At 41.3% G+C, this 11,899-nt stretch overlaps 1 long non-coding RNA gene across 2 annotated transcripts; it reads right to left on the bottom strand.

Annotated features, from left to right (window-relative positions):
* Positions 1 to 713: 713 nt before the first annotated feature.
* Positions 714 to 11,644, bottom strand: LOC132207780 (uncharacterized). Of its 2 annotated transcripts, none has more exons than XR_009443812.1 (2): positions 11,530 to 11,644; positions 714 to 7,668 (listed from the first exon to the last, which is right to left on the bottom strand). It is a non-coding gene; the product is annotated as an uncharacterized LOC132207780 (long non-coding RNA). The 2 variants fall into 2 exon arrangements; XR_009443811.1 differs by having other exon boundaries at positions 714 to 7,690; positions 11,530 to 11,642.
* Positions 11,645 to 11,899: the final 255 nt, after the last annotated feature.

Below are 11,899 nucleotides of genomic sequence, written 5' to 3' on the forward strand. Positions count from 1 at the left end.
TCATGCTTTTCTCTTCTCAAGAAAAGAACTTCTTGCTGTTTAACAGAAAGTGTGAAAGAAACATAGGAGGTCTGGCAATGAGACAAGTGAAATCATGTTAGTTTCAAGATATTTGCACTATTTCTTTCTCTCCGCAGGAATGGCTTCACTAACATCCTACATAATTGTTAAAAATTGTAACAACTATGTAGCAATTAAAGCTAAAATTCGATCTTCTCTCTTAATCATTTGCAGCACCCGCAGAGGACTTTAGACCCATTTCTGTCCTTTTCCATACCCATCCTGAATCGAAAAGAGCGAAAATAACAGACCTGCTGAATTTATCCAGCACATTTTCTGGACATTTTGGGTTTCTAAATTAATTCCCTCAATGTGTCAAATGTCTTAAATGCTTGCTCACAAGGTCTTCGTATCTGCTATTTAAATAGTGCACTGTGAACACTTCAATCATCCATTTTATATGAAACAAGCACACAGTAACTGAACCGTCTTCACGCAAAAATACAAAAATGTATTTCCTTTCTCATCTTTTAAGCCCGTTTGGTTTTTTGTACCATTTAATATGAAGTCTTACAACTGCACCAGAAACCTCTGGTTAAAAAGATTCTGAAAATGTAGTCCGTAACATGAGAATTGGCAAAAGTTGTTGACACACAGAAGAAAGAAAATGTTGTGTGAGATTCAGCAAATAAAGGAACATTTCTTAGACTGTAGCTGAAAAAAATTGGTTTATTGAAACAGACTTTTTCACCATTCGACCGAGTGACTGGAGTTATACAGGGCACTTAAAGATGAGGGCAACAACATCACGAAATTAATTTTGAATGTTAAATCCTGGAGCAAGTACTGAAAATGGATTGCAATGTGAATGAGAAGAATACATTGGAACCTTGGGATTTTCTAAAGCAGTTACCTTTTACTTCCTTGGACTGCAGCGGCGTCAGTGAAAAACCCATTTGTAACCTTATAAAGCAGGATTTGAACATTGACTGTGGAAGGCCAAGTTAACTCAGTTGTTGGAACATACGCTGTTTAAGTGCAGAGTTGTGAGTATGAGCCCAACACTGGGCACCACCTGTTTATTTAGTATTTTCCCTTTGCAAATTCCCTTCCTCCAGCTATTCTTGATGACCCTTACATCCCATGAATCAGCTTAGCGAATCTCTTTTGCACCGCATTCAACGCCAGCATATCCTTTCTTAAATACGAGTAGCTAAACCAATATGGCTTCACCAACATCCAATACAGTTGTTACAAGATGTCCCGATCCTCAAAACACTAACACCTCGCAGTTAAGGCCAAAATTCCATTTACTTTCTTCATAACTTCAGCATCAGTTTAGGACTTTAGACCCATCCTTGTCCTTTTCCATACAAATCCTGAATCGAATAGTTATAATAACTACCTGCAAAATGCTATCCCACTGAAACTTCAACCACTTGCTCAACTTTGTAACCTAAAGTCAAGTCCAGGGCCTTCCCCTTCCTTGTTGGGACTTCTACTTAGTGGCTGAAAAAATGCTCTCCTGGATGTATTTTAAAAATTCTGATAAATCCTTCACATTATGACGACTCCATTAATGTTGAGGAAGTTGAAAGTCTCTGCTACCATAATCCTGCTACTTCTACACTTTCTCAAAATCTGTCTCCTTATTTATTTAAAGGGGTTTTCAAAAATGTCACCTGTCCTTATTGCTGTATAGATTCCCGAAGCAAAATAACAATATTTCCTCCTCCTTTACCACCTCCACTGCCTTGCATGAAGGCCCTGTATCCTGGAATACTGAGCTGCTAACCATGTCCAAGTGACAGCAATGGCTTTATGACCCCACTAATTTGTATCCTCAAATCATCTGCCTTATTCATCTGACTCCAAGCATTAAATACCATTCACCCGTGGCAAACTCGCTTATATCTTAATTGCCCAATGACAATGCCTTCCAGACTCTCTTGTTTCTTCTCTTTTTGGCCATTATTATTTTTGAACATTCTCTGGATTTCAGCCCACTGCTAAACTTTTTACATGACCCCCAACAGTACTGGAAACCCATCCCCAGCTCCCACAAGGATGCAGTTCCCATTCCAGTTTAGGTGTAACCGCTGTGTGTAATTCTACTCTTCCTGCTGAAGGACGGATGTTGTAAAACTTCAAAAGGTTCAGAAAAGAATTGTAATGGTTATTATTGTAATAGTGTACCATTAGTACACTAAGTTTCAAGCATTTTGGGATGACTCGGTTCCCAGTTGCTCATATGAAATGTACTGACTGTCATTGAGTGAAAAATAAAAACCACAGGTTCCTCGCACTTGTTGGAGGTGAGGATAGAGGAGATAGGCTCTCCATCTCCCCTTTCAAAATAAATTAGTCTGCTTTTGAGATAAAGATCCAATGCACAGTAGTTTTAATAAAATTTATATCATTTTTTCTCCCAACAAGGTAACCAGACATGTGGTGTTTTCAAACATCATGAGAAACAAGCCCAGATAACATGACTTGAATACAGATAATACGAGCAACAAAAATTCCTACAGATTCTTGGGAACTCATTGGTGTTTAACCACAGTGGCTCAGCGGTTAGCACTGCTGCCTCACAGTGCCAGGGACCTGGATTTGATTCCACCCTTGGGCAACCGAGTGTGTGGTTGTTGGCATATTCTCCCTGTGGCTGCGTGGGTTTCCTCTAGGTGCTCTGGTTTCCTCCCACGTGCTGGTTAGTGGATTCGCCAAGCTAAATTGCCCAGAGTGTTCAGTGATGCGTACATTAGGTGGGCTACGGGGAGATGTGTCTGGGTGGGATGCTCTGAGGTTTTGTGTGGAATTCTTGGGCCGAAGGGCCTGTTTCCATACTGTAGGAATACTCCGAATTCTATGAAAACCCGTCCTAATGAACTAGGGAATCCCTTTTCACACACTGCGGGTGGATTGTCTTTACCCAGTGTGAATGTGTTGATCTACAGCAATAAAACGTTATCATTTTCAAAACCTACTCTACAGTTACGTATTTGTTATTGAGATTAATGCGAAAGGACTAATAAATTAAACGCCATTTATTTCAATGCCAGAGGCCTAACAGCTAAGGCAGAGGAACTCAGGGCAAGATTGGAAACATGAAACTGGGTTATCATTGCAATTACAGAGGCAAGGCTCAGAGGTGGACAGGGCTGCCAGCTTAATGTTCTAAGATATAGTTCCTATAGAAAGGATAGAAAGTCGAAGGGGGAGGGGGAAGCAAAGCAAGAGAGGAGGGAAAAGTGGCATTTTTGAGCAAGGATAACATTACGGCGTTACTTAGGCAGGATATATCTGAGAATACATCCAGGGAAGTTATTTGGGTGGAACTGAGAAATAAGAAAGGGATGATCACCTTATTGGGATTATACTATAGCCACCCCCATTAGTCAGCAGGAATCTGACAAATAATTTTGAAAGAAGTTATCTGGAAGAATAACAGGGTGGTGATGGAAGGGATTTTAACTTTCCAAACAGACTGGGAATTCCATGGTCTAAAAGGCTTGGATGGAGCGGAGTTTGCTGAGAGTGTAGAGGAAAATGTTTTGATTCAGTATGTGATGTACCGACTACAGAAGGTGCAAAACTTGACCTGCTGTTGGCAAATAAAGCAGGACAGGTGACTAGGGTATCAGCAGGGGAGGACTTTGGGGCCAGTGACCATAATTCTATTAGTTTTAAAATAGTGATGGAAAAGAGTAGACCGGATCTGAAAGTTAAAGCTCTATATTGGAGGAAGGCCAATTTTAATGGTATTACACAAGAGCTTTCAAAAGTTGATTGGGGCAGATGTTCGCAGGTAAAACAGAAAGTTAGAAAGTGGGAAGCCTTCAAAAAAAAGAGATAACGAGAGTTCAGGGACAGTATACTCCTGTTCGGGTGAAGGACAATGCTGGTAGGTATAGGGAATTCTGGATGACTAGAGAAATCAAGGTTTTGGTCAAGAAAAACGAGGAAGGACATGTCAGGTATAGACAGCAGAGATCGAGTGAATGCTTACAAGAGTATAATGACAATAGTATACTTAAGAGGGAAATTAGTAGGGCAAAAAGGGAACATGAGGTAACTTAGGCAAATAGTATTAAGGAAAATCCAGTGGGATTCTACAAATAGATTAAGAACAAAAAGGATAACGATGGAGAGATAGGGCCCCTTAAAAAGCAGCAATGCCTCCTATGTGTGGAATTGCAAGAAATGGGGAATATAATAAAACAAGTATTATGCATCAGTATTTACTACAGAAAAGGATATGGAAGATATGGACTGTGGGGAAATAAATAGCAACATCTTGAAAATTATCCATATTACAGAGGTAGTGATGCTTAAAACGTATAAAAGTGGATAAATTCCTGGGACCTGATCAGGTGTATCCGAGAACTCGGAGGGAAGCTAGGCAAGTGATTGCTGGGCCCCTTGCTGAGATATTTGTATCATCGATAGTCACAGGTGAGGGACCAGAAGTTGGCTAATGTGGTGCCACTATTTAAGAAAGGTGCTAAGTAAAATCCAGGGAACTATAGGCCAGTGAGCCTGATATTAGTGGTGGGAAAGTCGTTCTAGGAATCCTGAGGGATAGTACTTGAAATATTTGGAAAGGGAAGGACTGATTAGGGATAATCAACATGGCTGTGTGTGTGGGAAATCATGTCTCACTGACTTGATTTTTTTTGATGGAGGAACAAAGAGGATTGAGTAGCGCAAAGAGGTGGATGTGTTCTATATGGATGTCACTAAGGCGTTTGACAAGGTTCCTCATAGTAGACTGATTAGCAAGGTCAGATCAGATGGAATACAGAGAGAACCAGTCATTTGGAAACAGATCGGACTTGAAGGTAGAAGACGGAGTGCTGGTGGAGGGTTGCTTTGTCGACTGGAGGCCTGTGACCAGTGGTGTGTCATTTATAAAGATGATTTGGATGTGAATGTAGGAGTTATAGTTACTAAGTACCAATCCTTGCAGCATACTGCAGGTCAAAGGCCTTTCCAAATGGCCAGCTCTCCCTGGATTCCATGTGATCTAACCTTGTTAATCAGTCGACCATGAGGAATATCGAAAACATCCACCGCTCTGCCATCAATCTTGTTTCTAACTTCTTCAAAAAAACTCAATCAAGTTAGTAAGGCATAATTTCCTATGGACAAAGCCATGTCAACTATTCCCCATTCAGTCCACGCTTTCCAAATATATGTAAATCCTATCCCTCAGAATTCCCTCCAACAACTTACCCACAACTGACATCAGGCTCACTAAAAGTTTATTGTTCCCTGGTTTTATGTTACCACCTTTCTTAAACAATGGCACCAGATTAGCCAACCTCCAGTGTAACAGCTCACCTATGACTGTCAATGGTGCAAATATCTGAGCAAGGGGCCCAATCGCAAGCCTAGCTTCCCGCAAAGTTCGAGAATACACCTGAAGAGGTCCTGGGGATTTATCCACCTTTATGCTCTGTATGGCATCCAGCACCACCTCCTCTACAACATGGAACTTTTCAAGATACACATTCATTTCTCTAAGTTCTTTAGCTTTTGTATCCTTTATCACAGTAAATACTGATGTAAAATACTTTTTTGTATCTCACCCATCTCGTGCATTCCCACACATAGGCGGTCTTACTGTGCTTTTAAGAAGCATAGTAGTGTCAAAATTGGCCTCATTTAAAACTTTGACTCTTCGACCAAAGTCTATCCTTTTCCATAATTATTTTAAAACTAATAGAGATATAATCATAGGCCCCAAAATATTGTCCCCCCTGCTGACCCCTCAGTCACCTGCCCTACCTTATTTCCCAAGAGAAGATCAAGTTTTGAGCAGGGACTAATGACACCAGTACAAACAGCCCAAAGATCAAAGTTCATTCCTTGATTTAAGGGCAAAATCCTTCAAATGTGGTTGTGGTGAACTTGCTGGTGTGTTAACAGTTGGGATGATTGAGTGAATCCCTTTCCACACATAGAACAAGTGAATGGTCTGTCCCCAGAGTGAACTCGCTGGTGTCTCAGCAGGTTGGTTGAGTGAGCAAATCCCTTCCCATACTCGGAACATGTGAACAGTCTGTCCCCACTGTGAACTCGTTGGTGTTTCAGCAGGTTGCTTGACTGAGTGAATCCCAGCCCACAATCAGAGCAAATGAACAGTTTCTCCCCAGTGTGACTGCATTGGTGCATTTCCAGCTGGGATGGGTAAATAAATCCCTTCCCACAATCCCCACATTACCACAGTCTCTCCCCAGTGTGACCGTGCTGGTGTTTGGGCATTTCAGATGAATCTTCACAGAATCTTCGACACACAGACAATACGCATTTCTCCCTGGTGTGAACAGTGCTTCTTCCTTTAATGTTCAAAATCCTGAGATAATTAGGTTACGACAAACAGATTGAGTGTCAGATCTGGATGTGGTTTTGTTTGATTTCTCTGAATGCAATCACAATTTCAAACTGAAGAAAAAAAAAGTAGAGAGAGAGAGAGAAACCAGAAGAACACACACAAAGATTGTCAAACTCAGAAATTAATCTGATCAATTGTGGATGCAACACTGAGGGGCACTGCTGGATTATCAGTAAAACTGAACTGGTTCATTAAATGTCCTTCAGGGAAGGGAAACAGTCAGCGTTTGTCCAAAACTACAAAAAGAGATAGAGTTTGGACAGACATGAAGGGCAGGCATTTTATTCATCTGAAAATGAATCCAATTCCTGTTTTCTCTCCATACCCTCTGATCCTTCTGAAGGACTAAGATGCAGAAAAATACCTGAAATCTGAAATAAAAACAGAAAATGATAGAGATACTCAGCAGATCTGGCAGCATCTGAAATGGTGATAGATGCAGGAACCATTGCAATCTTGAAGAAGTGTTGAGATGATCATCCACTGCACCAAAATACAGGTTACACACCGAGTGCCAGAAAACGGGCCTAGCTTCAATAGGTGCTTGATGGCCAGCACCGATACAATGGGGACATTGTTGAACACAATGTTACCCGAGTGTCTGACCCCATTTAGTTCCGTGTTTCTCTCCTATTCTCTTTTAGGAAACAGGCAGCAGCAAGTAGTGAAGAATGCAAATGATATTTCGGCCTTCATTGTGAGAGGATTCGAGTACAGGAAGAGGGATATCTTTCTATAAGGGCCTTGGTGAGACCACACCTGGAGTCATGTGCACCTTTGTTCTCCTTTCCAGAGGAAGGATGGCCTGGCTACTGAATGATCGTAAAGAAGGTTCACCAGACCAATTCCTGGGATCACAGGACTGATGTATGAAAAGAGATTTGATCTTGATTAATCCTTCTTTCTTTTAATCTTTCAGCCACCGACAACATCATGAACTAATTTCAAATCCCATTTGCTGATTTGAGTCTTTTACTGCTAAAGCTATACTTTGGTTCCCATTCCCCTGTCATACGAGTTTAAATCCTCACCAGTGGAACTAGCAAAAGCATCAACAAGAATATCTGTCCCAGCTCTGCCCAGGACAATTGTTCAAGCTTGTGCATGTCCCACCTTCCCCAGAAACAAACAAACAGTCTCAATGCCTCAGGAATCCAAACCTTTTAAGTTATAGCTCCAGCCATGCACTCATCTCATCTGTCCTCTTATGCTTTTACTAGCACATGCATTGTAGCAGCTCACACTGTTACGGGATTAGATCACGAAAGGTCCTGTGGGGGGTATAAAAGAGTCCTGTTGAGAAGGAACATTAGGGAATTTACTTGGGTTTCTGTAAACAGACAGTTCAAAACACATAAGCATTTTAACAAGAGGCAGTTTTTAAAGGCCTGGTTCAGCCACAATCACAAGTTTGTTACTTAATAAAAAGTAGAAGCAAAAGTCTGATCCTACAGCATTCTGAACTGTTTAGGTAATTGTAACCAGAAATGCAAACAACCAATTAACATGAAATGGTTAGCTGAATTCCTTGAGCAAATGTTTGTCAGCAATAAAAGCAGCTCACTGTATCATTATGGAAGGAAAAGCAATAAATGGCGTAAACACAACCTCGAAAAGACCAACAACATAGGAAGGGGCAAAGGAAGATTATAAAGAGAGAAGTCAGGGCTGCAGAGAGATAAAACAATTGAAATGTAGATACGGATAATTTGAATAAATTCTTACATCCAAAGATCAAGGGAAGAGTGACAAAGATAGATTACAAAATCCGAAATGAAGATATGGTTCGTGCCTTAGTTATTTGTGAAATCTGAACAAATTTTGTTTCATGGCTTGGTAAAGCTCTAAAGTGACTGAATTTCACACTCAGTGGAACTGGAATAGATGCTTTTTATTAAAACAAGAAAGTAATAATGGAAAGCGCTTAGAGTAGAAAATGAAACTTCAGTTTAAAAATCATTTACAGAATGCAAATCGTTGGGATTGTAAACTGCAGCAGCAAGTCAGAAACACTGTTTGATCTTTTAAGCTGAAGTAAGAGAGGGATTTTTCCACAATTTGTCAACTGTATTACAAAATTGTAGTCACTTTATATCAGAGTTGAGTTTAAAAGACTTAATCACAATTCCTAACAATCCACACTACAGTTAGTAGAGAATTTGGAAAAGTTCTTAGTGATAAGATACCATTTTGGTTTTTGGCAAAAAAATGTGGTGCAGCTGGCAAATGTCTGAGGAGGAATATAACTGTCAAAAGCATTGTAAGGTCCCAAAGACAGACGAAGTAGTTTTCGAGCTAACCTCAGGAGATTATAGAAGGGTTTAGGACTGAACATAGTGTTGTCCACGATTGTTTGAACATAGGACATAGAACATTACAGCACAGTACAGGCCCTTCGGCCCTTGATGTTGTGCCGACCTGTCATACCGATCTCAAGCCCGTCTAACCTACACTATTCCATGTACGTCCATATGCTTATCCAATGACACCCTAAATGTACCTAAAGTTGGCGAATCTACTACCGTTGCAGGCAAAGCGTTCCATTCCCTTACTACTCTCTGAGTAAAGAAACTACCTCTGGCATCTGTCCTATATCTTTCACCCCTCAATTTAAAGCTATGCCCCCTCGTACTCGCCGTCACCATCCTAGGAAAATGGTTTGCTTACTGGATTGGGTATATTGATTTGGGGTGTGTGGCTAACAATGACAACAATATTGCATGTAAATAACACCTAGCGAATGGAATAAAAATATCACAATCAGCCAGGGAAAGTTTGAGTGTCACTGTCCACTCTTCCAATCTGAGCGTATTTAAGAGGGGAATTAGGCCTCATGTGAAAGCCAGGTTTGGAGTGGACTCTGGCCTCTCCCACACATGCGGTAACAGAGCTCTGAATAAAGGTCACTTGTACAACTGAACACAACACAAACTTCTCCCGACAACAATGTGGCACTGGGTGTAAGCTTGACAATGCTACATTTGAGATCTCGTATTTTAGTGTATCTCTTAACTTCCTATCTTCAGCTTTCAGGTCCTCCTCCCTTGGTTTTCCTATGTCACTGGTACAATCGGATGTTCACCCTCCCACTCCAGAATGTCCTGAAGCTGCTCCATGTCATTGCTAATCCTGGCACCAGGGAGGCAACATACCATCCTGGATTCATGTCTCTCTCTATCCCTTACTATCGAATCCCCTGTCTCTACAGTCATATTTATCGTTTCCCTCCCCTTCTATGCAGCGGAGTCACTCCGAGTGCCATGAACCCGACTGATGCTGCTTCCCGAGTGGCCACCCCAACATCCCCCACCTCCCTCGAACAGTACCCAAAACAGTATATCTATTTGAGGGGGATGACTCTAGCACTTCCTTTCTGAGCCTTTTACGTGTCTGATGGTCACCCATTCCCTTGCTGTCTGTGTAATCTTCACCTGCTGCGTGACCAATCTGTTGAGAATGCGACCACAACGTTCTCAGTTACCATGGATGCTCCATACTGACTGCACCCACAGCTCAAGCTCTGAAAAGCAGTTAACTAGTAGCTGCAGATGGACACACTTCCTGCACAAATAGCCAATAGGGACACTGGTAATGTCCCGGAGTTTAATGCGGAAAACTGTGAGGTGATTCACGTTGGAAGGAGTAACAGGAATACAGAGTACTGGGCTAATGGTAAGATTCTTGGTAGTGTGGATGAGCAAAGAGATCTCGGTGTCCATGTACATAGATCCCTGAAAGTTTCCACAAGTTGATAGGGTTGTTAAGAAGGTGTACAATGTGTTCGTTTTTACTGATCGAGGGATTGAGTTTCAGAACCATGAGGTCATATTGCAGCCGTACGAAACTCTGGTGCGGCCGCACTTGGAGTTCTGGTCACCGCATCACAGGAAGGATGTGCAAGCATTGGAAAGGGTGCACAGGAGATTTACCAGAATGTTGCCTGGTATCGAGGGAAGGTCTTATGAGGAAAGGTTGAGGGACTTTAGGCTGTTTTCGTTAAAGAGAAGGTTCAGAGGTGACCTAATAGAGACATACAAGATGATATGAGGATTAGATAGGGTGGACACTGAGATCCTTTTTCCTCAGATGGAGCTGGCTAGCACGAGGGGTATAGCATTAGATTGACGGGTCATAGATATCGTACAGATGTCAGACATAGGTTCTTTACTCAGAGTAATAAGGGCGTGCAATGCCCTGCCTGCAACAGTAGTAGACTCGCCAAGTTTAAGGGCATTTAAGTGGTCATTGGATAAACATATGGATGATAATGGAATAGTGTAGGTTAAATGGGCTTCAGTGTGGTTTCACAGGTCGACACAACATCAAGAGCCTATGTTCTATTGTGCAAGAGGAGCACACCACAGATGTGATGTCTTCTGTTATGACTTCTCTCCAGATTAAACCAGTTTCTGCCTTAAAAAGAATTTAATTAAGCTAGGTCCTCCTCCTTCATTTCAAACATTACTATTATAAACCTAAAGCCCCTAACTTTATTTAAGCTAATACATACTTTAAAAACTGTAAGAAAGTTCTTTACGGTATCAAATATCAATTTGAGAGACTTTCTGAACTGCCCAAACTGAGACTGAGCATCACACTCAATCTTTCAGTTTCACTTTCTGTTTCACCCAACTCCAAAGCACTCTCACTTAGCCAAGCAGTACTCACAGCGCAGCCTTTTCATTTTCATTGTCTGCTCACACCCACTCTGATCTCAGCCTCCCATACTGTTTCAACACAGCTCAATGGAAGCTCAGGGAACAGCATCTTCACATTAAATGCAGTAATTTATAACCCTCAGGAATCAACACAGACTTCAGTTTCAGGATCAATGGAGTTGTCAGGAAATGGAAGATTCCACCTGGAGGGGTGCTGGAATTTGTGCCCATAAGGAATTTTAAAAGGAAGTTTGCAGGTATTCAAGAATGAAAAATGTATGGATTAAAATCATGAAGTAGGCGATTGGGACTAAATATGGCAGTTCTTTAAAAGAGACGAGGTGTTGTTTGGACAAATCTACCCCTCTCAGGCCAATATCTCCTTTCTCAGCTGCAGGATATAGAACTGAACACTTATCCCAGGGGTGATCAAACCAAAAATTTGAATATCCTGCTTTCAAGTTACAAACTTACCAGGAATATTCTCCCACGCATAGAATGGTTAAACCTCTTCCCTTTCCCAGTTAAGTGTCAATGATACTCAGATCCTGATCACTCCGCTTAATGGAGAACATGCTTTGTGATCCTGGTCTACAAATTATTCTCAATAAATATCCTGTAAAGCAAATCCACAAGAGACAAATAACGGTCAGCCCTGGACAGAAATCCAGAAAACACAACAAGATTGTCTGGAAAAGGCAAACATTTCTCTTGGTTTCTGTTAGTTATGTATAAATCCTCCTCTTCAAAGCACCCTGCTCCCCCACACAGAAAAATGCAGAGGTAAAATACACCCATTATTAGAGACTGAGGAAGTCAGACATTAATAAATTTGACCAGGGAG

Source organism: Stegostoma tigrinum, unplaced genomic scaffold (assembly GCF_030684315.1).
Source record: "Stegostoma tigrinum isolate sSteTig4 unplaced genomic scaffold, sSteTig4.hap1 scaffold_156, whole genome shotgun sequence".
NCBI lineage: Eukaryota > Metazoa > Chordata > Chondrichthyes > Orectolobiformes > Stegostomatidae > Stegostoma > Stegostoma tigrinum.